The 5,000-nt window shown below is 39.7% G+C and overlaps 1 pseudogene; it reads right to left on the reverse strand.

The window, feature by feature from the left end:
- Positions 1–419: 419 nt before the first annotated feature.
- On the reverse strand, positions 420–3,763 carry LOC138020619 (uncharacterized; annotated as a pseudogene).
- Between the last annotated feature and the right edge of the window lie 1,237 nt (positions 3,764–5,000).

The following is a 5,000-nucleotide window of genomic DNA, read 5'->3' on the forward strand; positions in this document are numbered from 1 at the left end:
GTGTATGCTTGCATCATATGTGATTGATACATGATTTAGACAGTTACAATGAAGGTCACACATTCTTTATATTGATTGCACATTCTGCCTGTTTTTTTTTCCTTTCAGCTCCCCAACTGAGTTAGATGTGTCGCTGCACAATCACCCCTCCCATTTGTGTGACACAGCGTAAAAAAGCAAAATCGTCAGGAAATTTCTCTTTATTGTTTTATTCAATGCATTTTAGTCTTAGATGGCAACATCATTTTATATTTTTAATTAATTGCAATTTGAGAAGCGAGAAAATGCAATTTTTAATTACCCATAATACCTTGTGGGCGTGGCCAGATACAGAAGTTTAGAGGTTTTAACAAAATCGTTGATTTTTTTTTACCATGATAGACAAATATGTACAAGATTTACATTGATCCAATTATCTCTTAATGGTGCTGCATAGACAGCTTGTAGATTGGCTTATTTCGATTTTTTTTCTTCACAGAAAGATCTGTACATATAGCACGCACTGTCCCAGCATAAACTACAGCTAGACGTTTAGTGTCAAGAGTGTAGGTCATATCTTGAAGATTTTCCCATAAAAAGAAGTGACCTTTGAGAACAGCACTTCCACTAGGGTATTGGCAGGAATAGTTATCAGTCATTGGCTCCTCTAGCTCTTCCACGCCATTGGAAGTGACTTTTAGGAGGTAGAAATCATTAAGGCAGGATCCTCAAAAGCTGCTATGGCCACAGTGCTACCTTTGGCTGCAAGATCAGCCATATGTGACATGGTATCATTATCCAGAGCTGATGTGGCTGTGGACTGCCTGGTGGTGGCAGGGGAAGTTTCCCTTTTGATTTCTACTTCCTTCCAGTCATTGTTGATGCACTGATCTTCGTCATCTAGTAATCAATCAGTGCAGTAACACAAGCGATGTCTGGTTAAGACCTTCTCTTGTTATGGTAAGCTCTTAACACAGTGCCATTTTCTGATTCCTGAGACTGACTTGAATTGCCTTCCAGGTCTGTTTCTACCTGCAGCCTTTTCTCCCTGACTAGGGACAAAAAAGAAGACCCGTCGTTTGAGTTCCACTGCTTTTGTTCGTGAGTCAACGCTGGATGCCACTGGAAGGGTGAAATTCTCAACAAGATACTTGTACATACTCTCTGCATTAGTGATTCTGGCGTTTCGTTGTAAAACTGCCTGGCTCACCCTCTGCTTCACGTGAGACCCAGCTGCATCTTGTTCGCCTTTGGCATGCGAAGTTTCAAAGTAGAAGTGCTGTGTGTGGTAGCCAAAATCCATAAGAGAGCATGATAGATCGCCCACACAGTGTCTTGACTTCATCAGTGAACTCATGAAGCTTCTCCACCTGATAGCCTGATCCTCAAGAATCCCAAAGGGAATCAAACTCCTCTTGTGAATTTAGGTTATCATTGCCATTACTCAGTGACATTAACAACAATGTTTGCTTCAAGTACTCGAAATTTTTCATGAAATCATAACGCTTGGAACATATGTTTTCCTTTAGCCCCATATCCACAGATAAGAGTCAAAGTTAGATCAGGCCTTCTTGAAGTTTGTCGGTTATATTGAGGATCACTGTTGTGCTCCCTTTATCGGCGATTTTTAGGTTTATAGCCGTGTTTTGTTTCAACTCTTTCACTGCTGTATGTTCCTTTCATGACAAATTGTATTTTGGCTTTTGCACTGTTATTTCAGCAAGTTTAAGTTTGACGTTTTTCAAGTAGCTTTTAAGGGCAACAGAGGGTTGTACTGGTGGAACCCAGTTCGATTGTATGTGGAATGGATGTATTCCCTTGTCGTTTCCGTGAATTATGTATTGGAGATGCATTTGTCTTGCAAAATGTTCGAAATCAGCCAACAAGTGTCATTTGATTTCGTTTTTGTTAGTCACGGGTGTCGGGATAAATCGAAGCCCTTTTGACAGTACACTTACTTGGCTATCAGTTAATCTGTGACCTGAGAGATTTTAAAGAAATTATTCGTTTGTCTCCCTTTCTTTGTTATATATTTTTTGTTTGGCGGTTTTTTTTTCGTCTTATGCGTTTGCCATTTTTTGACAGTCTTGCGACTGATCTTGTACTTGTGGTTTTTGTGGTAGTTTGTTCAGAGACCACACTGTTATAGCTTTCAACATTTTTATTGTTGTTTAGCAAATGTGTACATAACATCTCTTTTATATCGAAAAGTTGCTGCTCTAGGTTGTTTATCCTATTTACATCATTATTAACATTGTTTGACTTAATTCGCCCTTTCTAATTTTTTAACGCGACTCTCGAGTCTTCGCTGATGGAAGCGCAACAGGGCTTCCACAAATTTTTTTTCGGCATATCGTTTTGTGGCGCCTATTTCTTTTTGAAACATGTCATCGAGCATTATATTTGCCCGCACTTTATACTGGAGTGACTTAGGACAAGTCTTTTGTTCTAAATGTTTCTTTAATTTGAGGATTGATTCCTCAGTTTTTCTTTTTTTGAATTCAATAGCGCTAGTTATTTCCTCTCCTTTCCTTTTTGAGGTTTGCCGTAAGTTGGTAACTTTTGCCGGGCTTTGCCTTGAAGAATTTCTCCTTTCGTTTCTTTTTGTTGCCGTTGCAGCAAGTTCAGTTTTGTGTCGTTGCTCTAGCTGTGATGCTGGAGGGCTTTCCTCGTCTGATTCGAGGTTTGGTTCAGCCATATCCTCGTCTGACAGACGATACTCTGGTGTTCTTGGTGGAGCTGGCAGAAGTGCTTCTGCATTGTCGATATCTTCATTGTAAGGATTACAACTTACATGTAATGTGTTGTCTGACAACTTGTCTCAGCGTATGAACTGAAATATAGGGTCTAAGCAGGGCTGGTGGTTTCGATTTTTTGTGAATCTCTTCAGCTGCTTTGTGTTGGCGACAAGCTCTTGTTTTGTGAGAAATTTTGGAAACGTCTACGGGTGAGGGGGTATCCTTTCAGATTTTTGCTCACACTGTTTCGCGCAATACGCTGCAGTGATAGAACAGGATGGCTTAGTAGGAAAGCAAACATTAGGTCTGGTGGTAGCAACAAGACTATTGTTTTTAAAACCACTTTCAACTGTAGCCATGCACGCATCAAGCGTGTTATAAGCCAGATATTACCAGATGTGGATTGCACTGTTTGTTACAAATCTACTGTATCTTTAGCTAATCTAAGTAAAAAAGCAAAACAATTTTTTGGGGCCCACAGTTTAGCTAAAACTGTGGGCCCCAAAATTATGTAAGACACAAAATATCTCACTTCTTGCACACCTTTCCACCTCTTTCCTACATGCAAATCCGCTCTTGTAGGTGCGGTTTTTACTCTCTTATGTAGGTATATATACAGGTCCCTTGTGTTGTATTGTAAAACATCCCTGACAAAGTGTGCGTTAATCACATGAAATGCGTAGGATAAAATAAATCGTTTTACAACTCTTCGAGTTCGCAGACATGCTGCTCTTTTTTTTGCTCAGTGCAGAAAGCCTAATGACCAAGGCGCAAAAAAATATCATTGCAAATAGCTGTCACCCACCCAGTTCTTAAGGTGATAGCTATCAATCGTAAGAGCCGAGATTGCAGGTGTTGGCTGTGTCTTAAACGGTAATCCTTGAAAACCATACAATTTGCGCCTCACCTGGAAACCCCGCAAAAAAAAATGTGTTCCCAAGAAGGCCTAGAAAATATTCTCTGTCCTTGTCAGCAGTACCATAACGTGATTGATACACTGTAACTGTGCCAAAATTGATCTTTCTCTTATAAGCTTTTGGTGTCATATTTAAAAGTGTTCTTCAGCCAGTCTACAATTGTTGTTGTTGATACCTAAGAAAAAAAGCTACCCGCCTAAATAAGAGTGCCAGAGTCGAAGCTTCCTGAATCGTTACTGAGGTCCTATTTTTAGTGATCATATACAGCTGTTTTACTCCGAAACCTCAACATTGTGTGGTTTTCTGTGACGAAAAGCAAAGTTTCTGGGAGAAGAATGAGGCAGTATGTCTAGACCGATCTATCACAGAGTACTAGAGTCCACTAGTCATTTCATAACTATCTAAGGATTCCTTGTACCTTGCTTTTCTGGGTTTTTTGTGGATTTATCACGTTGCTGTGAAAGAAGAACAGAAAGTAATGCATAAACCTGCATAACCAGAAAACCTTTTTTTCTTGTTAACAGAATGAAAGGTAATTTCAAAATTTTCCCAGAACCATAGCTCTTACTTATAATCCAATAGTGATCCAGCCATTTCAAAAAACACATGCATGCGACTTAATAAACCCAGAATGAATAATAATAGTCCCTTACTTCTGCCTGGAAAGATGCGACGTCCCCACACTCCACCAAACCACTGCAAAGATCAATAGGAAGAGCTGAGGCTCAAACAGCAAAGGATATATCAGTTTATCATAGAAGCAATCAAAGCCGCCATATTCCTTTTAAATCGCAAAAGAATCCATCCATGTGAAAAAAAGTTTTGGAATTGCTAGAAATAACACCCAAAGCCAGCAGATATACCTGGCATTTAACTTGAACAGGTAGCTCGAAAAGCGTCACTGCAAAGTGTGCTAGGAAAGACACAAAGCTTGCATCCTATATTCAGCAAGTTTGGGGCTTTTAATGCAACAAACCACTTCGAATGCTCGCAAGCACACCTTGTATTGCAATTAATGTGTTGGAAAGACCTTACTTTAAAGTATGCAAACACAGTTCGCTTCCTTTTTGAAGTTGGTCTAACCATTTATATTTAAAATAATTATCATAAGATGCCCTGGGGCCCTGAAGTTTTGTTTACATGCACATAGAAAACGTCACCTGCTATTATATACCATACAAATTCTACCTCGACAGCTGTCACGTGTAGCAGGAGACTGTTGGCATCACTCGTCTGAAGGGTCTTGGAAACGTCCATGCCGATCCTTCCAGATGCATACGTCAGGGGCAACCAACGTCAACTTTCCGAAAATATCTATTCGGAAGACGATTTCAGATCTAGAATTTTCGAAAGATTTGTTGAAAAA

The sequence above is a fragment of the Montipora capricornis genome, chromosome 10 (genome assembly GCF_036669925.1).
Source record: "Montipora capricornis isolate CH-2021 chromosome 10, ASM3666992v2, whole genome shotgun sequence".
Taxonomy (NCBI): Eukaryota; Metazoa; Cnidaria; class Anthozoa; order Scleractinia; family Acroporidae; genus Montipora; species Montipora capricornis.